Here is a 25478-nt window from a genome sequence, read left to right as displayed (position 1 = left end):
CCAATAGCCTCCTGGAGTGCATCAAAAATAGAGTAATATGGCAGAACCTGGGCAGCGATCATCCCCTTGTACTCAGCGCTGGTGAGGCCAGAAGTCGAATCCTCGGTTCAGTTTTGGGCCCCTCACTTTAGGAAAGACCCTGAGGTGCTGGAGTGAGTGCAGAGGAGGGCGACAAGGCTGTTGAGAGCCTGGAGCACAAGTCTTCTGAGGAGCAGCTGAGGGACCTGGGAGTGTTTAGCCTGGAGAACAGGAGGCTGAGGGGAGACCTTTCGCTCTCTACAACTATCTGAAAAGAGGTTGTAGCATGAAGAGTGTTGGTGTTCTTCTGAGCAGCAAGTGATAGCATGAGAGGAAATGGCCTCAGGTTATGCCAGAGAAGGTTCAGAATTGGTATTAGGAAGCATTTTTTCATGGAAAAGGTTGTGAAGCAGTGGAACAGGCTGCCCAGGGCAGTGGTTGAGTCACCATTCTTTGTTCCTTAGCAGAGCTTCTAGGAGGATCTGTTTCATGTTCTTCCCAGGCACAGGTAAGAGGCTGACAGGTCAGTAGTTTTCAGGGTCCTCCTTTCTACAGCAGAGGAGAGAAACACTGCCACCCTCAAAGGGTAGTGCTGTGGTACAAGAAATCATCCAGAAGGAGCGTGAGATCAGTCCACCACCTTGTGTTCCAAGGAACAGACCATGAGAGTGGAGACACATCGGTCAATGTATCGAAATACCTGGGTGAGAGCAAGGGGAGGAAGCGAGATGGGTGTCTGCAGCCTGCAGGGAAACAGAAGCAGCTGTGGGACAGTGTAGGACAACCTGTGGTGGAGATGGCAAAGGGCACTGGCAAGGCTGGATGTCACCAAGAGAACCCAAGTCTTTGTCCCCTTGGCTATGGCAATCATCATGTTGTCCTCAGGCACTGGGGCACCTCATGGCCTCCTTGCACACCCCCAGGAAGGCTGGGAACTGTCACACCATTGTCCTTCACTCAGCATCACACAGCCCACATCCCCCTGCCCCAGGAAGAGCCCTGAGCAGTGGGTGAGGGACAGGATCTGCCTTCCCAGGGGCTGGGGGTCAGGCCTTGGCCTCTCTGCTTCATCCAACAAAACCAGGGTTTTCTCAGCACCTCAGCTGCCTGCACATGACCCTTTGTTTATCTGCCATCATGGCCTCCAATTCTCTGCTCTAACGAGTCCCTGGGGAGGCATTGCTGGTACTTGTCCTCGGTGGAACTCATTAATACTTCAAGGTACTCAGTACTTTTCTCTTCTGACTTTGACTTCTGGCAAGGTTTGTGCAATCTCCTCTCAGCACCTCAGTGAGTTTCAAGGTCTCAGCACCAAATGCACCATGGGGCTCATTACACTGAAGAAAGCTCTAAGAAACCATGTCTCTTCTTGTAATTGTCTTCTACTCTTGTACAGTGAATTAGAGAGTTTTCTTGGTGTAACTATGTAGAAAGATTTCAAAAAGCTTCTAATAAAAGCGTCTTTCTATTTTAAAGGGTGTATTTCATTAATTTTTCCGTTTAAAGAAAATATTCTATCAGTATTATATCGATCCAGAGTCTCTCCTGTGGAGGTCTGGACTGGTTGGAGAAGGTCTGACACTTGAGGCCTGACACTGTGTGGACAACCTTGCTCCTCACCTCCCCAACCCCATCATTTCTCTCATTGGCCACCTGGCACTTGCATCCCTTTTCCTTACACCAGACTTCTCCACTGCAGTCTGCAGCTGGATGTTCCAGCTCCTTTGCACCAGCTCCCACCTGCTCTCCTTGGAGACCTGGCTGCACACAGGCAAAGAGGGACTTTTCTTTCCTTTTGAACAAACAAAATAAAGCTGATAAGATTCATGATTAAAAGAAAACACACTCCTCAACTGTATGCCAAGGACAAACTGCCACCAATGAGATTCACCATTCACAAGGCATAACCATGAGAAAATATTTTAGGCAGAAATGAATGACAAAATAAACACAATAAAAGAGTTGGCTAAAGACAGAATTAGACAGACTACCGAAAGACAAGGAAGCTTTTACCTCCTTGAAGCTGAAAGCAGCAACTGGATTGTTGAGAGATGTCTGAGTGATCAAAGAGTAAGGGGAAGGGAAAAACAGAGAGCAATCGCAAGTGCTTGTGTGTAGATTAGTTGCTGGAAATGTGACTTTAGACATGGTCAGTTTAGTTAGGATGGGTGGAAATACATGAAAGATGAGGGAAATCAGATGCACAGCCTAACAGAGAGAGTGCTGGCAAGGCAAATCTAGTGGAAGATGAGAAGTTCTCCTCTTGCTCTTAATGCACATGCTGAAAAGCCTCATTTTGATCTCATGGGAAAACACTGATATTTTATTTAAGGTATTTAATTGTTTCAGCTGATGATTTCCTGCTCCTGCTTTTAAAGACGTGTGCAAATGTCTCACATTTTCAGGGCGAGCTCCATTGCCTGACCACAAGTATCCAGGGCCACCTCCAGAGGAGCCAGTGTCTCTGCAGTCTATGTCTGGACTGGTCGTTGTCACAGAGGACCTGCTGGAGACCAGAGCCCCTCGGAAGCTGCAGCTGGAGCCTGGGCAGAGGGTCCCAGGGCACCTACACTGGCACCACCCACCCCTGTCCCTGTAACCGCATCCCAGCCCAATGTCATGATCACTTGCCTTTGCAAACAAAGGCAGAACATAAAATCCCCCGGAGATCAGTATAGTAAAACAAGGCAAAACAAAGGAAGGAGGTTAACAACACCAGATATATTTGAAGCCTAAATCTGCAATAAGACTTGTCTTTCACTCTACATCTTTCATTCTATTTTTTATTGCTTAAAACAAAAAAAATGTTCTCAACATTTCCATCATATGGAAACCTACAGCATTCGAAACACTTTATTTTTGTCTTACACAGACCAGGGCCCCAAAAGCTCCCTGCCAATAACTGTCCATGCCACTTCTTACTCTTGGCACAGAGTGAATCCCACTCTGAGGTTTTGGCGACACTTGCCTGATGGAGAAAAGCAGGGTAAAAAGCTTCAGTGTAATGTGCCCATTTGGGATGGCCAAATTTGCACTGATCTTATCAGATATCTGTCATCTGTCTTTTTATATGAGAAAATCTGTATTTGTGTGTAGGTACAAGCACAGAAGAATCATAAAATAATAGAATAATGGAATCATAGAATCATGTAGGTCAGAAAAGACCTTTAAGATGATAGAGTCCAGGCATAAACCGCACACTGCCAAGTCCACCACTAAAGCATGTCCCTAAGCCCCATTTCTACATGTCTTTTAAAACCCTCCAGAGATGGTGACTCGACTACTTCCCTGAGCAGCCAGTTCAAATGCCCAACAACCCTTTTCATGAAGAAATCTTTTCTATTCCCCAGTCAGTCCCTGGCACAACTTGAGGCCATTTCCTCTTGTTCTATCACTTGTTACCTGGATAAAAGAGACTGACCCACACCTCACTACAACCTCCTTTCAGGTAGTTGCAGAGACCAATAAGGTCTCCCCTCAGCCTCCTTTTCTCCAGGCTAAACAGCTTCAGCTCCCTCAGCCGCTCCCCATCTGACTTGTGCTCCAGACCCTTCATCAACTTTGTTGTCCTTCTCTTAACTGACTCCAGCACCTCAAAGTCTTTCTTGCTGTGAGGTGCCCAAAACTGACCCCAGGATTTGAGCTGCAGCCTCCCCAGTGGCCAGGACAGGGGAACAATCTCTTCTCTAGTCCTGCTGGTCACACTAGTGCTGATACCAGCCAGGATACCATTGGCCTTTTTTGGCCACCTGAGCACACTGCTGGCTCAGGTTCAGCCGCTGTCGACCAACAGCTCCAGGTCCTTTTCCACCAGGCAGCTTTCCAGCTGCTCCTCTCCGAGCCTGTAGCGTTACCTGGTGGTGTTATGACTCAAGTGCAGGACCTGGCACTTGGCTTTGTTGAACCTCAGGCAACTGGCCTCAGCCCATCATTTCATCCAGTCCATATCCCTCTGTAGAGCCTTCCCAGCCTCCAGCAGATCAACACTCCCACCCAACTTGGTGTCATCTGCAAACTTACTAAGGGTGCACTTGATCCCATTGTCCAGATCATTGATAAAGAGATTAAACAGAACTGGCCCCAATACTGAGCCCTGAGGAACACCACTCATGACCAGCCACCAACTGGATCTGACTCTGTTCACAACTCTTTGGGCCCAGCCCTCCAGCCAGTTCTTTACCCAGCAAGGAGTACAGCTGTCCAAGACATGAACAGCCTGTATTTTTATTTTTTTATTCTATTTTATTTTATTTTGTTTTATTTATGAATAAATATGGTATTTAAAATGTATATATGCCTCTATACATGTGTATAAGAGTATACACATTATATATAGATATATACGTATGTATAAAACCAGAGAAATTAAATATACATAGCCATTATAACGTACATATAAAATGGATAATGCCTTCTTTAATAAGATCTAATGGAATGAAGAAGTAGATTTGAAATGAGAGTAGAAAGAAAAGTATAAGGATGGGTCGACATCTCCCACTTTACCTGGTGCAGAAGCCGCCCACAGATGTCTGGGGAGGAACTTCAATCAGGTGGGGAGGACACAGACAAGCTGGATCATGCCCAAGGGCTATGTCCTCCCCCAGGAGGCCACTGAGGGGCCCTCAGCACAGATCCTTTCACATACAAGGAAAAGCCCAGTCCTGTGGGCTGGACTGGACGGCCCCCACATCCCAGCCCAGACCAGCAGGATGGGCTGTGCGGGATTACTGGGACAGACTCTGAGCTCTTCTGGGTGCTGCGAGACACAGGCAAACTGTCTGTGAACATGGAAAACCAGGACAAAATGCCAATTTCAGAAGAACATGTGCATGGGGACAATACGGAAAAGACCCGAAGAGGATCTCAAAATAGACAACATGAAGCAGAAGATGTTGCCAATGAACCCATGAACCACAAATTGGACGTTGAGGTGCCAAACAGAGGCACCTCCCTGGTTGTGGGGGTCACCCAGCTGCCTGTAAGGCCACTGTGGGGTGCAGGCTGGTGATAAATAGGTTTCCTTGTCCTTAGGTTCATAACATGATTGAATGTTCCAAACTGCTCTGACTGAGTGAGGGGAGAAGTGATGGGACTTGCCCAGGTCCACCTGAGCCACACCAGCCAAACCCAGTGTGCTGTGTGTGTGGTGTCAAGGGGTGGGGAAGGAGGTGGTGGTGGATGTCAATGTCTTGAACACTGTAGGACCTGAGCAGGGTGCATGTGGTGTGGAATAAGGGGTGGAAATTGTACTCCCTGGGATGGAGCTAATTTTCTTGTTCACAGCCTCCACTGATGGTGCCCAGAACAGCTTTGACAACACTCATGTTGCAGCAGCTGCTGAGCAGCACTGGCACAGCCTCAAGGCCTTCGCTGTTTCTCCCTCTGCCCTAACAGTGTGGAGGCTGCAGGTGGCAAGAGGCTGGAGGGGACGAAGCCAGGAGAGCTGACCCCAACTGACCAGAGGGATATTCCACACCATATGACGTCATGGTCAGCAATAGAACTGAGGAGGCAGGTGTGTTCTTCAGAACATCCTTTGCTCAGAGACAGGCTGAGCATATATCTCTCCTGCTGTGAGTGATTACTTTTCCACTTAAGTTGTCTTTATCTTGACCCATGAGATATTCTTTCTTGCTTTTGCCCTTCCAGTTCCCTCCCCCATCCCGCTGCTGGGGATTGAGCAAGTGATTGGGTGGGCGCTGCCAGATGGGGTCACCCCCAACATGTGCACAGAGCAAATAGGTTGTGCGGGTGAGGTCCCTGGTGTCTCAGTAGATCACAGGCCAGGAGCTGACTCAGCGATCGTGTAAGTGGTTGCAGGTCACTGACACCCGAGCAGCTGACAGGCCCAGCGCAGCACACAGTTTGTGTCACAGCTTGTGAGGTCACTTGTGCCTTTGTGTCTCGCAGGCGAGCAGACAGCAAGTGGGTGGATGTGACGTGGTCAGGTCACTGGTGCCTGAGGAGCTGAAGGCAAGAGGGAGAAACGTGGCTTGGGATGTACTTGTGATGTCAGTCCTGGCTGAATGGCTGATGGGCCAGGACCAGGTGCACGTCCTTACAGGTGCTGGGGAGGTCACCAGGTGTCTGAGTCAGTCAGCCCTGAGTAGCTCACAGGCCTGGAGTAGGCCCATGGCATGTGTAGGTGCTTGTAACGTCACTGCTGCCTGAGCAGTGATAGGGCAGGAGCAGGCCCACTGTTTGTGTAGGTGGTTTTGCGGTCATTGGTGTCTGAATAGCCAACAGGCCAGGAGCAGGCCCATAGTTCATGTAGGTGGTTTTGTGTTCATTAGTGTCTGAATAGCCAACAGGCCAGGAGCAGGCCCATATCAGACATAGATATTACGACATCACCAGTGGCTGAGTAGTAGATGGGCCAGGAACAGACACATGGCTCGTCTGGGTGCTCGTGATGTCACAAAACCATATTTATACCCCACCCAAATTCAGCTTTTTGGAACCATTGTCAGCAGAAGTCCATAGAGTGCACACACACGTGTGAAAGTGTAACCAATGAGCACACAGCGGTGTCAGTAGAGGTGTGAGGTCACTGTCAGTGTAACCAATGAGCACACAGTGGTGGCAGTAGAGGTGTGAGGTCACTGTCAGTATAACCAATGAGCACACAGCAGTGGCAGTAGAGGTGTGAGGTCACTGTCAGTATAACCAATGAGCACACAGCAGTGGCAGTAGGAGCTGTGAGGTCACTGTCAGTATAACCAATGAGCACACAGCAGTGGCAGTAGGAGCTGTGAGGTCACTGTCAATGTAACCAATGAGCACACGGCAGTGGCAGTAGAGGCTGTGAGGTCACTGTCAGTGTAACCAATGAGCACACAGCGGTGGCAGTAGGAGCTGTGAGGTCACTGTCACTATAACCAATGAGCACACAGCGGTGGCAGTAGGAGCTGTGAGGTCACTGTCAGTATAACCAATGAGCACACAGCGGTGGCAGTAGAGGTGTGAGGTCACTGTCAGTGTAACCAATGAGCACACAGCGGTGGCAGTAGAGGTGTGAGGTCACTGTCAGTGTAACCAATGAGCACACAGCGGTGGCAGTAGAGGTGTGAGGTCACTGTCAGTGTAACCAATGAGCACACAGCGGTGGCAGCAGGAGCTGTGAGGTCACTGTCAGTATAACCCATGCACACCCAGCACTGGCAGTAGGAGGGTGCAGTGCTCACGTCACCGGTGACACCCCATGGCCATGGAGCTCGGTGCAGACTGTCCATGTGCTGTCACAGGGTCCCCACGAGGTACGGGAGCTGCCCGGCCCCGTGTCTGCGAGGCCGAAGGAGCAGCCCCTGCAGCCCCGGCTGCAGCCGTCGGGGTGGGGGTGGCTCGGGGGCACCGCAGGGATGTGCCCGGGCACAGCGCCCGGAGGAAACCACAGACTTCCTGCCCGGGCGCCGCGGGGGGAGCGTGGGGGCTGTGGTTTGTGCACCTGCAGGCTGCAGCTCTGATCCACCCGTGGGGAATAACGGCCCCTCGGTGACACACTGACAGGCAGGGACGCGTCTGAGCCCTGGGCTGCACGTCTGCTGCCAGGAGAGGGACGTGTCCCAGCTCCAGCGCCTGCGAGGGACCTTCCGTGGGCTCTCCAGGGAGCGGTGGGTGAGCCAGCGCTCCTGGGATGGGGCTCTGCCCTGGGCTAAGGCCCTTTCCCAGCTGCTGCTCCCAGCACAGTGGGGTCTGTCACAGGGGCTGTTTCCTTCCCTTCCTGACACAGCCTCGGTGCAGTCGCAGCCCCTTTGGTCTTATAGTACAGGAGTGTTTGGACGCTCTCTACCTCGAGCTCTTGGATAGCCTGTCACAGGACATGCTCGGTGCTCCTGGTCCCCACCACAGGGCTCAAGGAGTAAAAAATTGTTTGCCCCACTACAACCAGCCCTGTCCTGTGACGTTCCACCAGCACAGTGATGTGACACCTGCAGCGGAGCCGTCCCTCATATATGGTCATGAATGGCGCTGGAGAAGTTCATTGGAGGACTGGGCTGTGTCGGAGGGGAGATAGCTCCCGATAATGTCTAAAAAGGTGCTGCTGCTTCGATTGGCTCCTCCTGTAGCTGGGGAACATCTGCAGAGATATATTGCCCTCCCGTTATCATTGTTCTCACGAGTCCCTGGAGCTGCGGCAGGGAGTGCGGCACAGAGGGATGCGCCATCAGGGCAGGAGGCTCAGGATGGGCACAGAGGGACTCCTGTCCCCTCAGACGCTGTGGCTGCTCCTCTGGGTACAGCTGTGCAGGGGTAAGTGCTGACTCCCTTGTCCCACCACCCAGGGCCAGCGGGTAGCAGTGTGGTCAGGGGGATCTGTCTGGGAATGGGGTTTCTTTGCAGGTGCTGCTGAGACAAGGGGCAGAAGGTGCTCAGATCCATGGAGCCTGTGCCCTTCCCTGTGCCTGTCTCGGTGGGAGAGAGTATCTCCTTTTCCAGGGCTCCAGAGTTCAGGGCAGCCTGTGCCTGCCTGGATTCACAGATACCCTGTCCTGGGGTGCCATTTTAGACCCCCTTGTTCCCAGCACTCTTCCTCTGGAGCCAGTGGTGGCCTCACTGGTGATGGCAGCACCCAGAGATCCCCAGGCCACTGCCAACCTCTGGGGTGCCCCAGAGGGTTTGTGTGCTGCTCAGCGCCCCTTGTTCCAGGGGAGCCCTGACCCCACGAGAGCAGTTTGTGCCCCGCAGAGGGAAGAGGATGGGGACTTCTGCAGTAGGGAGACGTCCTTCCTGGAGGGCCTGGCCCAGTGCAGGGGCTGGGCTGACACCAGGAGAGGAGGGGATGTGAGATTATATGGATGGTCTCAGTGGGAACAGGGAAAGCCCTGGGGCTGGGCCGGGTTTGGATGGTGCTGGGGCAGGTGGTTTGCAGGGGAAGCTGCAGCCCTGGGTACACGAGGCTGTTCAGAGGGTGCTGGTCTGGGGGCAGCAGGTGCCTAGTGCAGGGATGGGCAGTATGTGGGTGGGCATGGGTGGGGCGCAAGTGGCCTTTGGGACGGGAAGAGGTGCCTTGTGTGGTGGGATGGAGAATGACCCAGCAGTGCTGGACGTGGGCACGCCCAGGCTTGCGCAGCTGTGGGGACAGAAGGGACCCTCGCGTTGCTCTGGGGACAGCCTGGAGGGGAGGGCGCTCCCACCCTGGTACCTCTGATTCAGTGCGGGCAGGAGGTTCCCCCAGACCTGCAGCACTGGGGCTCAACGCTCTCCTGACTCATCCCGTTTTGGTGTTTGAAGGTGCTGCGGAGGTGAGGCTGGCGGATGGTGGCAGGCGCTGTGCTGGGAGAGTGGAGGTGAAACACCAGGGACAGTGGGGGACTGTGTGTGGTTACCACTGGAGTATAAACGACGCTGCAGTGGTTTGTAAGCAGCTGGGCTGTGGGTCTGCTGTTGGAGCTCACCGGTATGGATACTTTGGGGCAGGATCTGGCCCCATTTGGATGGATGATGTCGGCTGTAATGGCACCGAATTTGCCCTGTCTGACTGCAAACATGCAGGGAGGGGCGAACATCATTGTGATCACACTTTTGATGCTGGAGTGACGTGTTCAGGTAAGGGGTCAGCCTGTTCTTCACCTTTGGGGCTGGGATGGGGGAAGGCACCTAGCTGTGCCCTCAGGGAACAAAAAGCATGAGCCAGAGAATGTGCCAGTGATGCTGGTCCAACTGCTGAGCTGGGACTGTCATTGCTCATGTTCCCAGTCCCTGGGAAAGTCCAGAAGGAACCTACCCCAGGGTGAACTAACCCTGCCACAGTGTCTCAGCCCCACCTCAGTTGGTGTCTTGGGCTGCACACGAATCCTCCATCCTGCCATGGAGTGTCTGCTGGTCTCTGTCAGTCCCCACTCATTCTGCGAGATCCCAGCCAACAAGGCTGAGGATCCCTGAGCTGGAAACACCAAGAGGGAACATGCCGGCACCCCACACCTTGGAGGAAGAGCATGACAGGCCTGATCACGCTGGGTTGTTCCCCCTCAGGGACATGTGTACATCGATGGCCTTGGAGGGACTTTTCAGAGAGCACGAGCGCTGGGCCCTGGGCAGAGGAGCAGGCGGCACACGGCCCCTCGCTGCCCAACCCCAGGGCTTGGCTGTGTGGTCCTGCTCTGTGAGGCTTTAGGAGCTTGGCAGCTACTTGACTCTGGCTGCTTTTTCTGCATCACTGCATGCACGGGCTGGTCCTGGGACATCCCTGGGGCTGTGACAGCCCTGTGCGGACAGGACTCAATGCAGGCAGCACTGACCCCAGCCCAACCCCTCCTGCCTGCCCACAGCTCCCCGCACTGACCCATGAAACAGGGTCTTTGCCAGCACTTACTGACTCTCGTCCGTGCTGCTGTCACCCTCTGAGGCAGCGTGAGGCCAGGGGGACATGCGGGTCTCCTGCCCCCTGCCTGGCCATTGGCCTGGGACCTGTGCACCCCTGGGCAGAGCACAGTGTCCCTGGATGAGAACAACCCCCTGGAGCAGGCAGGGGAGGGCTCTGGAGAGCCCCAGCCATGATAACAACTGCTCCATTTCTGTGCACTGGGACACCTCCCACTTAAAAGGAACCTCCCAACACCCAGGAACACTCCTGGGATCAGAGTGAGCTTCTGGTTGCACGCAGGTGATGATGGTCCTGCCTGGCCCAAGCTCTGCAGGGGCTGAGCAGCTGCATCTCTGTCATCATCTGGGCCAGTTCTCCTGGACCCCAACTGCTCACAGGGCTGCGGTGCTGGGGGGACCGTGCCGGGCAGCACAGAGGAGCTTGTGTGGGATCCCTTTGTGTGAGCAGCACCTGTGGCTGTGAGTGTGTGGCAGACACACACCTCGGGTGCTCTGGTGGTGTAGACAAGGGGAGGAGGAGTCTTGGATGACTTTCTGGCACCAGCCCTTCCCCAACAGCTTCCTCTGGGATGTGGAATGGGCACTTTGGCCACGGCTTGCTTGGAGGTGATGTGGGACGTGGGCGTATAACTGCCAGAGGTTCTGGGAACTCCCAGGTTGTTTGGTGGGTTTTTTTCCAGGATTTGTTCGTCTGGTGGAAGGGAAGAGCCGCTGCTCAGGACGTGTGGAGATCCGTGATGGGGACCAGTGGAAAACTGTTTGTGATTCCCACTTTGGCCCCAAAGCTGCTGAGGTGCTCTGCAGGGAGCTGCAGTGCGGCGTGGCCATGCCTGTGTCTGGAGGAGGTCAATTTGGAGAAGGGGTTGGTCCCATGTGGGATGGAGAGCTGCAGTGTGTGGGGAATGAGTCCCTCCTGTCCTCCTGCCCCACGGGGTCCTCCAGGGACCAGGCCTGCACCCAGATGAACAGCGCTGCTGTCAGCTGCACACGTAAGGACTCGGGGTGGGGTGTTGAACCCTGGGGTGAGCTCCAGCCTGAGGAGGGGACAGTTTGTGATTGTGGAGACAAGGGAACTGGGGCATCTGTTCCCACAGGCTGACAAAGGCGTGACCTTCCTGGGGATCATAGAGAAGGGCAGGGCTGGGCTGATGCCCAAGGACAAAGAGGGGCCATGGGCTGGGAGGGCTCCCTGGGATCAACATGTTTCTCCACCGCGGATACTCAAAGACCTGAGATGATGATCTGGGAGGTGCTCAGGGCGGACTGTGGTCCAGGGGAGCTGGGGACCGTGGGAGAAACAGCAGCAGGTGCTTGGGGATCCCTGGGGACAGGTCTCTTGTCAGGGTGCTGGCCTGGCAGGAGTGGGTGCACTAGTTGGGTCTGCACCAGGGTCAGGTTGAAGGGTCTGTTATGGTAGAAGGAAGTGCCGAAAACGTTGGGGCCATAAATGACCCAGCAGGGCTGGAGCTCTTCTCTCCAGCATTGCACAGCCCGTGGGGATACAAGGGACTTCTGCACGATATTGGGGACAGTCTGGAGGGGATGGGGCTCCCACCCTGACAGCCACAGTGCTGCGGCTTGACGCTGATCTGACTGGTCCTGTGTCAGTGTTTGAAGGTGCTGCGGAGGTGAGGCTGGCGGATGGCGGCAGGCGCTGTGCTGGGAGAGTGGAGGTGAAACAGCATGAACAGTGGGGGACTGTGTGTGGTCACTACTGGAGCATGAACGATGCAGCAGTGGTTTGTAAGCAGCTGGGCTGTGGGTCTGCTGTTGGAGCTCCTCAGTACGGACACTTTGGGGAAGGATCTGGCCCCATTTGGATGGATGATGTCAGCTGTAATGGCACTGAATCTGCCCTGTCTGACTGCACACATGCCAGATGGGGTGAACATTACTGTGAGCACATTTACGACGCTGGAGTGACGTGTTCAGGTAAGGGGTCAGCCTGTTCTTCACCTTTGGGGCTGGGATGGGGGAAGGCACCTGGCTGTACTCTCAGGGAATAAAAAGCATGAGCCAGAGAAAGTGCCAGTGATGCTGGTCCAACTGCTGAGCTGGGACTGTCATTGCTCATGTTCCCAGTCCCTGGGAAAGTCCAGAAGGAACCTACCCCAGGGTGAACTAACCCTGCCACAGTCTCTCAGCCCCATCTCGGTGTCTTGGCCTGCACACAAATCCTCCATCCTGCCCTGGAGTGTCTGCTGGTCTCTGTTGGTCCCCACTCATTCTGCCATATCCCAGCCAACAAGGCTGAGGATCCCTGAGCTGGAAATACCACGGGGGGACATGCCGGCACCCCACACCTTGGAGGAAGAGTATGAGATGGCTGGTCACGCTGGGATGTTCTCCCTCAGGACATGCGAATCTTGATGGGGGTAGTTTTCAGGAACTTTTCCTCATGGAGAACACAAGTGCTGGGCCCTGGGCAGAGGAGCAGGCAGCACACAGCCCCTCGCTACCCAACCCCAGGGCTTGGCTGTGTGGTCCTGATCTGTGAGGCTTAAGGAGCTTGGCAACTGCTTGACTCTGGCTGCTTCTTCTGCATCACTGCATGCACAGGCTGGTCCTGGGACATCCCTGGGGCTGTGACAGCCCTGTGGGGACAGGACCCCATGCAGGCAGCGCTGACCAGCTGCCCAACCCCTCCTGCCTGCCCACAGCTCCCCACACTGACACATGAAACAGGGTCTTTGCCGGCACTTACTGACTCTTGCCTGTGCTGCTGTCATCCTCTGAGGCAGCGTGAGGCCAGGGGGACATGCGGGTCTCCTGTCCCCTGCCTGGCCATTGGCATGGGACCTGCGCACCCCTGGGCAGAGCACGGTGTCCCTGGATGAGAACAACCCCCTGGAGCAGGCAGGGGAGGGCTCTGGAAAGCGCCAGCCATGATAACAGCTGCTCCATTTCTGTGCTCTGGGACATCTCCCACCTAAAAGGCACCTCCCAACACCCAGGAACACTCCTGGGATCAGAGTGAACTTCTGGTTGCACCCAGATGATGATGGTTCTGCCTGGCCCAAGCTCTGCAGGGGCTGAGCAGCTGCATCTCTGTCATCATCTGGGCCAGTTCTCCTGGACCCCAACTGCTCACAGGGCTGCGCTGCTGGGGGGACCGTGCCGGGCAGCACAGAGGACCTTATGTGGGATCCCTTTGTGTGAGCAGCACCTGTGGCTGTGAGTGTGTGGCAGACACACACCTCGGGTGCTCTGGTGGTGTAGACAAGGGGAGGAGGAGTCTTGGATGAGTTTCTGGCACCAGCCCTTCCCCAACAGCTTCCTCTGGGATGTGGAATGGGCACTTTGGCCATGGCTTGCTTGGAGGTGATGTGGGACGTGGGCATGTAAGTGCCAGAGGGCTCTGGGAACTCCCAGGTTGTTTGGTGTTTTTTTTCCAGTATTTGTCCGTCTGGTGGGAGGGAAGAGCCGCTGCTCAGGACGTGTGGAGATCCGTGATGGGGACCAGTGGAAAACTGTTTGTGATTCCCACTTTGGCCCCAAAGCTGCTGAGGTGCTCTGCAGGGAGCTGCAGTGTGGTGTCGCCATGCCTGTGTCTGGAGGAGGTCAATTTGGAGAAGGGGTTGGTCCCATGTGGGATGGAGAGCTGCAGTGTGTGGGGAATGAGTCCCTCCTGTCCTCCTGCCCCACGGGGTCCTCCAGGGACCAGGCCTGCACCCAGATGAACAGCGCTGCTGTCAGCTGCACACGTAAGGACTCGGGGTGGGGTGTTGAACCCTGGGGTGAACTCCAACCTGAGGAGGGGACAGTTTGTGATTGTGGAGACAAGGGAACCGGGGCATCTGTTCCCACAGGCTGTCTGAGATGTGGCGTCCCTGGGGATCATAGAGAAGGGCAGGGCTGGGCTGATGCCCAAGGACAAAGAGGGGCCATGGGCTGGGAGGGCTCCCTGGGATCAACATGTTTCTCCACAGTGGATACACAAAGGCCTGAGATGATGATGTGGGAGGTGCCCAGGGTGGACTGTGGTCCATGGCAGCTGGGGACCCTGGGAGAAACAGCAGCAGGTGCTTGGGAATCCCTGGGTACAGGTCTCTTCCTAGGGTGCTAGCCTGGGAGGAGTGGGTGCTCTAGGTGGGTCTGAGCCAGGGGCAGCTTGAAGGGTCTGTAATGGTAGAAGGACGTGGTGAAAGCTCTGGGGTCACAAACTCCCAGCAGGGCTGGAGCTGGTTGCCCCGACCTTGCACAGCCCATGGGGATACAAGGTACCTCTGGCAACATATTGGGGACCGTCTGGAGGGGAGGGGACGCCCACCCTGACACCCACAGTGCCGGGGCTGGAGGCTGATCTGACAGGTCCTGTGTCAGTGTTTGAAGGTGCTGCGGAGGTGAGGCTGGTGGATGGCGGCAAGCGCTGTGCTGGGAGAGTGGAAGTGAAACAGTATGAACAGTGGGGGACTGTGTGTGGTAACTACTGGGACATGAACGATGCAGCAGTGGTTTGTAAGCAGCTGGGCTGTGGGTCTGCTGTTGGAGCTCCTCAGTACGGACACTTTGGGGAAGGATCTGGCCCCATTTGGATGGATGATGTCGGCTGTAAAGGCACCGAATCTGCCCTGTCTGACTGCAAACATGCAGGATGGGGTGAACATGACTGTATTCACATTCTTGATGCTGGAGTGACATGTTCAGGTAAGGGGTCAGCCTAATACCTAACTTCGGGGCTTGGATGCAAGAATTGACATGTTGGTGCTCTCAGGAAAAAAACAAACATGGTAGATCTGGGTCCAGTGTCGCCAATCATGCTGCTGAGCTGGTACTGTCATTGCTGGTGTAACTGGTCCCTGGGGAAAGCTGTAACATCCCTGTGGGGACAGGACCCCATGCAGGCAGCGCTGACCAGCTGCCCAGCCCCTCCTGCCTGCCCACAGCTCCCCACACTAACCCATGAAACAGGGTCTTTGCCAGCACTTACTGACTCTCGTCCGTGCTGCTGTCACCCTCTGAGGCAGCGTGAGGCCAGGGGGACATGCGGGTCTCCTGCCCCCTGCCTGGCCATTGGCCTGGGACCTGTGCACCCCTGGGCAGAGCACAGTGTCCCTGGATGAGAACATCCCCCTTGAGCAGGCAGGGGAGGGCTCTGGAGAGCGCCAGCCATGATAACAACAGCTCCATTTCTGCCTACTGGGACACCTCCCACCTAAAAGGAACCTCCCAACACCCAGGAACACTCCTGGGATCAGAGTGAGCTTCTGGTTGCACCCAGATGATGATGGTTCTGCCTGGCCCAAGCTCTGCAGGGGCTGAGCAGCTGCATCTCTGTCATCATCTGGGCCAGTTCTCCTGGACCCCAACTGCTCACAGGGCTGCGGTGCTGGGGGGACCGTGCCAGGCAGCACAGAGGAGCTTTTGTGGAAGCCCTTTGTGTGAGCAGCACCTGTGGCTGTGAGTGTGTGGCAGACACACACCTCGGGTGCTCTGGTGGTGTAGACAAGGGGAGGAGGAGTCTTGGATGAGTTTCTGGCACCAGCCGTTCCCCAACAGCTTCCTCTGGGATGTGCAATGGGCACTTTGGCCACGGCTTGCTTGGAGGTGATGTGGGACGTGGGCATGTAAGTGCCAGAGGGCTTTGGGAACTCCCAGGTTGTTTGGTGTTTTTTTTCCAGGATTTTTCCGTCTGGTGGGAGGGAAGAGCCGCTGCTCAGGACGTGTGGAGATCCGTGATGGGGACCAGTGGAAAACTGTTTGTGATTCCCACTTTGGCCCCAAAGCTGCTGAGGTGCTCTGCAGGGAGCTGCAGTGCGGCGTGGCCCTGCCTGTGTCTGGAGGAGGTCACTTTGGAGAAGGGGTTGGTCACGTGTGGGATGGAGAGCTGCAGTGTGTGGGGAATGAGTCCATCCTGTCCTCCTGCCCCACGGGGTCCTCCCGGGACCAGGCCTGCACTCAGATGAACAGCGCTGCTGTCAGCTGCACACGTAAGGACTCGGGGTGGGGTGTTCACAGAATCGCAGAATCATAGAATGTTAGGGTTTGGATGGGACCTCGAAAGATCATCTACTCCAATCCCCCTGCCAGGACAGGAACACCCAGGTGAGGTTACACAGGAAGGCGTCCAGGCGGGTTTTGAATGTCTCCAGAGAAGGAGAATCCATAACCTCCCTGGGCAGCCTGTTCCAGTGTTCCATCACCCTCACTGAGAAGAAGTTTCTTCTCAAATTTAAGTGGAACTTCTTGTGTTCCAGCTTGAACCCATTACCCCTTGTCTTACTGTTGGTTGTCACCGAGAAGAGCCTGGCTCCATCCTCGTGGCACCCACCCTTTATATATTTATAAACATTGATGAGGTCACCCCTCAGTCTCCTCTTCTCCAAGCTAAAGAGACCCAGCTCCCTCAGCCTTTCCTCATAAGGGAGATGCTCCACTCCCTTCATCATCTTTGTGGCCCTGCGCTGGACTCTCTCCAGCAGTTCCCTGTCCTTCTTGAACTGAGAGGCCCAGAACTGGACACAATATTCCAGATGAGGTCTCACCAGGGCAGAGTAGAGGGGAAGGAGAACCTCTCTGACCTACTAACCACCCCCCTTCTAATACACCCCAGGATGCCATTGGCCTTCTTGGCCACAAGGGCACAGTGCTGGCTCATGGTCATCCTGCTGTCCCCCCAGTGTTGAACACTGGGGCTGTGCCAGGGGTCTGGGAACACAGGAAGAACCAGGCTGGGTGGGTGTAGGACAGAAGGGATCATTGTACTGTCTGCAGCATGAAAACCATGCACAAGAAGAAAGGCATCTGTCCCTTTGGACTGTCCACTGGCTACCGAGGCTACAAAAGCACCAACCCACCCTCTCTCCTCCTCTGTCCCCAGAGTACACAGCGTTCAGGCTGGTGAACGGCAGCACAGCCTGTGAGGGGAGGGTGGAGGTCCAGGTGCTGGGGACCTGGGGGACCCTCTGTGCCTCCCGCTGGGATCTCTCAGATGCCCAAGTTCTGTGTCATCAACTCCACTGTGGGTTTGCTGAGTCCATTCCTGGAGCAGAGTATTTTGGGAGAGAAACCGGCCCTGTCTGGAGAGACTCGTTCCACTGTGACGGGACTGAAGCCCACCTGGGACAGTGCCCAGTGACCACCCTGGGGGCCTCCCCATGCTCCCACGGGAACAACGCTGCTGTCATTTGCTCAGGTGAGTGCTGGGAAAATGGTGCATTAGTTCCATTTCCTTTTGTGGGAGACATGGCCACCCAAAGCTGGGTCCCATGGCAGCGCCAGGCTGAATTTCTCCCTGGAGGATCCCTGGGGGGCTTTCCCTGCTCAGACTGACCGCTCTGCTCTGGGAGAGCTGAGGTCTGAACAGAGGCAGACACCTGGCCCCAGGGCAGCGCCTCAGGCCCCAGCACCACTGCCAGGCCTGTGTTCCATAGGATGAGCCCAGGACAGGTTGGTGGGGCTCTGCGCCATCCCTGTGGCTGCAGACAGCCACATCCCATCCCCACAGAGAGCCCTGCAGAGCCTCATCCCACCACCCAGCAGCAGCAGGCCTGGCTGTGAGCTGCAGAGAGGGCCTGGGCTTTGCCCTGGCTTCTCGTCAGCACAGGGCTCAATCTTGTCCTGCCTGGTCGGACAATCCCCCCTTGCCCTCCTCCCTGGAGGCTGCCGTGCTGCCCGGTGCCGCTGATGGCTGTGGCTCCTCTGCTGTCCCCAGGCCCAGCCGACTCTGCGTCCCTGCGGCTGGTGGGCGGAGGGAGCCGGTGCGACGGGCGAGTGGAGATCTTCCAGCGTGGGACGTGGGGCAGAGTCCTGGACGACCAGTGGGACGTGCAGGAGGCCAGCGTGGTGTGCCGGCAGCTGCGGTGTGGAGAGGCAGAAAAAGCCTACAACCCCCCAAAGCCTGAGTGAGGGATGGGCCCCGTGGGGCTGCGAGGGGTCCGGTGCGCAGGGCACGAGGCCAGCCTGACCCTCTGCAACACCTCCCTGCCCGGGAGAGCCCTGTTGGGAGGGGTTGTGGAGGACGTGGGAGTCATTTGCTGGGGTGAGCGGTGCTGCACGAGCCCCCAGACGAAGGGGTGGGGGGCAGCCACCCCCTGACATCACCTGGGGTTTCTCCCCACTGCAGGGAGCCGGCGGGTCCGGCTGGTGAACGGGTCCGGGCGCTGCGCAGGGAGAGTGGAGATCTACTACCAGGGCAGCTGGGGGACCGTCTGTGACGATGGCTGGGACCTGTCTGATGCCGCCGTCGTTTGCCACCAGCTGGGCTGCGGAGGGCCGGTGGAGGCGGCCGGCTCCGCTCGGTTTGGGGAAGGCTCCGGGCACATCTGGCTGGACGGTGTGAACTGCTCTGGGTCTGAAGCTGCTCTCTGGGACTGCGCTGCCAGGCCCTGGGGGCAGCACGACTGCGGGCACAAAGAGGACGCGGGCGTCATCTGCTCAGGTCTGTGCTGGGAGATGTGCTGGGATCCTGGCTCTTGGAGAGGCTGGGATGCAGGGAAAGCCGGGCATGGCCAAGGCTGTCCCTGGCTGAGCCCCTGCCTGAGCCCGGCCTATGGACACCCATGCACGGGTGCCCTCAGTCCCACTGGGGTCCCTGGGGAGCTCAGCTGTCCCCCAGGTTGAGTGGGGAGAGCAGGGCTGTGTGTCCACCAGAGACTTCTCTCTGCCCTGGCTGCAAGGGGGACTTGCTTGCCCTGTCCTGCCTGCCTGGGGGCCTGGGGAGTGCAGAGGCGTCCTGGCTCCCACAGCCCCAGACCAGCCTGTTTCTCTTGCTGCCTTTCCTCCCAGAATTTGTTGCCCTGAGACTGGAGAACAGTGACGGCTGCTCCGGGCGCCTGCAGGTTTTCTACAACGGGACGTGGGGGAGTGTTTGCTCCAACGCGATGACTCCTGACACGGTGTCACTGGCGTGCAAGGAGCTGGGCTGTGGGGATGGAGGATCCCTGGAAACAGGCCTGCCCTATGGCAGGGTGTCTGGCCCTGCCTGGCTGGATTATGTGCAGTGTGGGGAGAAAAACATCTCTTTTTGGCAGTGTCCCTCTGCTCCCTGGGACCCACAGTCATGCGATGACCTGCGAGATGAGACCTACATCACCTGCAATGGTAATTCTGAGCCACTGGGGATCGGTGTCACCCCAGCTTCTGCTCCCCTCTGGGCACAGCCAAATGCAGAGAAAGAGCTTGGAGGGGTTTTCATTTCCATGTCAGACTCTTCTGCTGCTGGTGGCACAAACGTGACCACAGCTCTCAGAGCCCCACATGTCCAGCAGCACTTGCCACCCAGCAGTGCCTGGGGGAGGCAGTGACATCTGCAAGTGAGGTCTCAGCAGAGACCAGATGGGGTTCAGAGGAGCCTCCCCTCCATGGACACCCCCTGCTGCTCTGTGACCAAGATGGCACACACAGGCACGAGCAGAGCTCAGCCCTGCTCTCTTCTGCACAATCCCCCGAGCCAGCCCCTTCACCACAGTGTTTCCTTCTTCAGGGAGAGGCCCAGAAATGCCCCCAGAGCCTTTGGCCCCGTGCCCCAACTCCACCAGCTGCACAGGTAGGGAGCTGCTCCTCTGTGTGCTCCTCTTGCCTGGCAGGGCTCTGCTGTCTGAGTGCCATGGCAGCTCTTTGCCTTCTCCAGACAGGGAGAAGATCCGTGCCGTGGGAGGCGAGGACGGGTGCTCGGGCAGAGTGGAGCTCTGGCATCACGGCTCCTGGGGGACAGTGTGCGATGACTCCTGGGACATGCGGGATGCCCAGGTGGCGTGCAGGCAGCTGGGCTGTGGCCCCGCGGTGTCTGCCCTGCGTGAGGCTGCTTTTGGGGTGGGGCAAGGCCCCATCTGGCTGGAGCGGGTGGAGTGCCGGGGGACGGAGTCGTCTCTGCAGGACTGCTGGGCCCGGCCTGGGGACGGACGTGCTTGCCGGCATAAGGAAGATGCTGCCGTGCGCTGCTCGGGTGAGCTGGGGCTGGGACCCCTTGCTCGGGTATTGGCAGGGAGCTGGGGAAGGCCTTTCACCCGCTTGGTCCTGGCACAGCCCCTGAGCTCCCGAGAGCAGGAATGTTCCTGTGGGGTGCAGCAGCCTGGTGCCACGCAGGGAGCAGCCTCGGTGGAACTGGATGTCCTTGCGCCACTGCCCGTGGGGCCCTGCAGCTCCAGGGCCATCCCCTGGGCTGACTGTGCCACCCTGCCTGCCACCCAGAGCAGAGGCCACGGGCCCTGTCCTGGGTCCCTTTCTAGCACTACAGGAGGGGCAATTTGGCTGGGATGTGTCAGGAACACCTACAGACACACGGGTGTGTGGAGGGGAGGCTCCCTGGTACGTGCACTCCCACCCTCTCAGCCCAGCTCTCCTTTTCCTCCTCTGCAGCTGCGCCCAGGACAGCAGCATCCCCACCCCAAGCAGGTAACTTGTCCTCCCCCCAGGGCTGGGTATCCAGGGCCAGACTCTGACCTACAGTTGGGTGGAAGGGGCTCCTTGCTGGAGTGTGAAACTCCCAGGAGGAGGCACTGGGGTGTTTGTGTGGGGGTTGAGGAGGGCTGTAATTCACTCAGCAGGGTGGAAGCTTCTCCATCACTCTCCCCCGGGGCCTTCCACTGCCTGCTGCCTTGTGTGATGGGGGTCAGGACTGGTGCTGCCTCCACCTCTCCCAAGGCTGGTGCTGTTCTTCCATGTTCTTGCCCATGCAGATCCCACCCGGGGCCGTCCGGCTGTCAATGGGAGGATCTCAGTGCCCGTCATCATCTGCATCATCCTGGGGGCCCTTCTCTGCCTGCTCCTGGCCCTGCTGGCCGGGCAAGTGCTCAGAGCCAGGGCTGGGCGCAGAGGTGGGTCCTTCCACAGAGGTCCCAGTGATGCCTCCTGGAAGGGCTGTGGGTGCTGCGGGGGGTCAGTAAGGGGCACAAGCAGAGCTGAGGGGATGAGACTGTGTGCTGCCACCTGTTCCACGCACCTCATTGACTGTCTGGCCATAGGGCACCAGCAGCAAGGGGTGGAGAGAGCCCAGAGGTGGTGGGAGCAAGAGATGGGGCAAGGAGAGAAATGGCAGAGCAGGACCAGGGAACATGTTATCCTGGGGGAAATGCTATCCTTTGGGAGATGTTATCCTGTGGGAGATATTATCCTGCGGGAGATGCTATCCTGTGGGAGATGTTATCATGGAGGAGATGTTATCCTGGTGGAGATGGCCAAGCCTGGCAATGCTCTGGGTAGTGCTGGAGGGTGCCCTGGGGCAAACAAGAAGACAGGAGGAACACAGAGCAGCAGGGCCCATCTCCACGGTGTCAGGCCCCAGGATGACCCTCTGCCCAGCCCTGCCTGCCCTTGGTAAGGCTGGAACCCTACTATGGACTCATGGGGCAGACAGGGGTCAGCTCCAGGTGGAGAGGAAACATGTGAGCTGCTCTGGGGTCAGATAAGGGGGGATGACCCAGGGGCCAGAGGGGCTTGGGCGCTGTCTCCAAGGGTGTGATGCTGCCCCACATCATCTCCACAGTGATGTGGCCCTCACTGGGGATGTGGCAGCTGTTCCTGGACAGCACAGTGGGGCTGTGCTGTTGGAGCAGTCCTGGGCTGGGCCAAGGAACAGGTCTTGGGGAGCACAGTGGGGTCCAATCACCCCTCTGCCTGTCCCTGTGCCAGCCCTGCCTCTGTCCCCAGGCTCCAGGACAGCCCAGGAGCTCTTCCCCGAGGCCGTGTATGAGGAGATCGGTTACAGCCCAGTGCAGGAGAAGCAGGCGAGGTTTGGTCGCTCAGGTGGGTGTGGGCACATCTGCAGGACCCTTTCCCCTGGCCCACCCCAGGGCTGACCCTCTGAAGCCCCCAGCCCGTGGTCGCTGCAGTGCTGGGGCTGTGTGGTCTGTGGGGAGAGCACCCAGGTCCTGGGCCCGGGAGAGGAGCTGCCTCCCAACCAGCTTTGCTGATGGCAGCTGGGCAGCCCCTCTCTTCCTGCCCCTGCACCCCACTTGACCAGTGAGGGATGAGCTGTCCTGGGGCAGCTCTGGGAGCACCTTTGAGACAGAGCTTGTCCCAGGGGAACAGGGTGAATTCCCAGCCCTCCTCCCCATGCAGCCCCAGCTCTGTGGGTCCCCCTTCCCCAGCAGCACTGGCCACGAACCAGGTCAGTGGGCTCGCTCCTTAACACCCGCTGCGCATCTCTCCAGGCTCCTCTTCAGAGCAGTCCCTGACCCGGCTGCAGCCCTACCCTGGGTACCGTGAGGAGGAGGATGGTCTGGGATCAGCACCAGGTAATGAAGCAGGAAGGGGCTGATCTGCCTGCAGACAAATGATGGACAGAGGTGTCACTGAGTGTCACTGTCAGATGGGGAGGACATGAGGGTCTCCTGTGCTGCTGCCAACACCAGTGCCTCCCATCCTCTGCTCTGCAGGATATATCTTCTCACTGTCACCAGCTCCCCTCTCTTTTCAGATGTTCTTGTTCTGCATGGGGATGACCCAGCAGAGGGCTATGATGATGCCAGGGAGGTTTCTCACCCTGAGGAGGACGATGGCCCTGGACAGGGAGCTTGGGAAACGCCCAGGGTGCCAGAGGAGGGAGCAGGACCCAGGGATGCACCCAGAGGTAAGAGGGAAATTCAGCGCTGCTGGTTCCTGGGGTGCCATCCCTGCTCACACCCTAGTGGCTGCTGTACTGAGACCTAAACCTCTTGGGAAGGGGAATCCTGCCCCAGGAGTTTCCCATGGAGGGACTGAAGGGTGGAAGAAGGAGCTGAATGTGGTGAGGAGCAGGGAGGAAGGTGGTGCACAGACCCCATGGGGTGAACTGCAATGTCCTGCATTGCTGCTTGCAGGGGGCAGCCTGTGCTCCCAGAGAAGTGCCGGGGTCCCTGGAGCTGAAGGAGACACCTCATCCCTGTCCCCGGGGAGCATGGGCTATGATGATGCTGAAGAGATCTCTCTGGCACATCCTTGTGAGGACACAAAGGCTGTGACAGAGCTGGGTGCACAGCAATCCCTGAGCCCCCGGCCAGGAGAGCCCATCCCTGCTGTGCAGGTGGGTGCAGCCGGGAGGGAGGAGAGGTCTGTGCAGCTGGGAGAGCCGTGAGCACCGGGGAACTGTCTCCCTTTGCCCATGGGCAGCAGAAACAGCCCAGAGTTTCCTCCATTTTTTCCCTGTTTTTACACTGTGCATCATATTTGTTCTCATTAAAAGTCTCAGTGGACTTTAGCCGGGATCTGGTTTGTGTCTGCCCAGGCATCAGGAAATCTTCCTGAGTTTGATCAGGGGCAGCAGAGAACAAAGACATGGCGGTGGGGAAGGGGTTTGTCTCAGGGACAACAGGTTTGGGGTCAGGTTGTGGGGCTGCTAGAGCCCGTGGTCGCTGTGGAATAATCCTGCTGACAGAGACGTTCCCATCCCGCTTTGTCACAGGCAGTTTCTAGTCAAAATGGCTCTCTAATAGGTGCCATGATGCACCCCAGTGCCCATTTCTTCACCCCAAGATCTCCCAGCTGCTCTTTCCCCCAGGCCCTGCCTGGGCCAGGCTGGTCCCACAGCGCAGAGGCCATGACAGAGCTGCCAATCAGGGTAAGTCCTGGGCTGTGACCCCACAGAAGTGAACCCTAAGGTGGTCAAGGTGCCCTATAAACTCCAGATGGCCCCAGAGGTGATGATGGCCCACAGATCTCCTCCCGCAATGGTCAGGAGGCACATGGGTCCCCGAAGCCCGTCCTCATCAATGACTCTCCTGTTCTTGCTCAGCAACAACCTAGAAGGACTCTTTTGGAGCAGTGACAGTCATGCAGGCACTACCCCGGCAGCCAAACATTTTCAAGCTCATTCTCAAAGCTGAAAAGACAGTAACTTTGCTTGGACATAAAGTCTGTCCCTCTCCTCTCAGTTGTTCTCAGTCACAACAAAACCCAACTTCCCTGGAATATTTGGGTATGGAAACGGGGGACAGTTGAGACACTTGTGCTGTGAGCCCTGGCTCTGGGCTGAGAGGATGGAGAGCACAGCAGCTTGTGCAATGCTCAGGAAATGCAAGTAAAAGTAAGAATGACATTCAGTGGTAGAGCTGGGGCTGTTTGGGAGTCCCAGTGTGACGGCTGGTGACTTCCAAGCTAGACCCCAGGGGAGCCACTGCTGGTATTTCTGTCCTGACCTGTGCCCTGGCAGCAGGGAGGAACTGATGCAGAGGGATGTTCATGTGGGGCCTCAGACAGATTCCCCTGTGCTTGTATCTCTCTGCTGATGCCCAGAGAGGAGCGTGTCTGTGATTCATCAAACATTGCAGCAGGAGGGCAAAGCGGGGAGGCACAAAACTCTGCTCAGGACAGCGTGTGACTGAACAACACCGGTGCCCACGCTCCCCAGGGGACGAAGCTCAGCACGGCTTTGCCAGCTGTCCTTGGCACATCAGAGGCCCAGCTGTGACAAACCTCCAGACAGAGGATGCTGCCACTCACACCTCAGCTCAGGAGAGTGCCCAGCCCTGGGACTGGGTGGGACGGTGGTCAGGATGCTCCGGTTTGGGAACTGAGGTCCAGGGAAGGAGGTGTATGAGGGGAGCAGTCTGTGCACCATCGAGAATGACAAAGAGGAGAGAGACAGGGTCTTTGCAGAGGCCTCACAGAAGAGAGATCCTGATTGCTGATTAGAAGGAGGGACAGCTGACACCACCCCAAAAAAGAACTGAATAGAGATTCCTGCCCAGGGAGAGGCGGGAACTCGTGGTGCAAGAAGAAGGCTCCTTCTGACCCACAGATCTGCAGCTACAGGGCATGGGCAGTGCTGTGGCAAGAGCTGGAGGCGCAAGGAGGGCCAGGGCAGGATGGAAGAAGGCAGATGGGCTCCGCAAATGTCAGAGGGAGAAAATCATTGCAAAGCCCAGGGATGAACCAGGGGCCTTTAGATCTTCACTCTGATGCTCTCCCAGCTGAGCTACTTCAGCTCTGCCCCGAACATCCAGCTGCAGCCTGCAGTGGAGAAGTCTGGTGTAAGGAAAAGGGATGCAAGTCCCAGGTGGCCAATGAGAGAAATGATGGCGTTGGGGAGGTGAGGAGCAAGGTTGTCCACACAGTGTCAGGCCTCAAGGGACAGCTTCTCCAACCAGTCCAGACCTCCTTAGGAGAGACCCTGGATCAATATCAGATAATGCTGCAATCACCTCTTCTCCACACTGAAAAAAAATAAACTATACCCTTTGACAAAAAAAAAATAGTAATTTTTATTAGAAGGTTTTTGA

At 56.8% G+C, this 25478-nt stretch overlaps 1 pseudogene; it reads left to right on the top strand.

Moving 5' to 3' along the window:
* The first annotated feature begins 8201 nt into the window (after window positions 1-8201).
* LOC135999572 (scavenger receptor cysteine-rich type 1 protein M130-like) lies at window positions 8202-23335 on the top strand (annotated as a pseudogene).
* Window positions 23336-25478: the final 2143 nt, after the last annotated feature.

The sequence above is a fragment of the Caloenas nicobarica genome, chromosome 29 (genome assembly GCF_036013445.1).
Source record: "Caloenas nicobarica isolate bCalNic1 chromosome 29, bCalNic1.hap1, whole genome shotgun sequence".
NCBI classification, from domain to species: Eukaryota; Metazoa; Chordata; class Aves; order Columbiformes; family Columbidae; genus Caloenas; species Caloenas nicobarica.
This window is presented reverse-complemented; position numbering and strand designations above follow the sequence as displayed.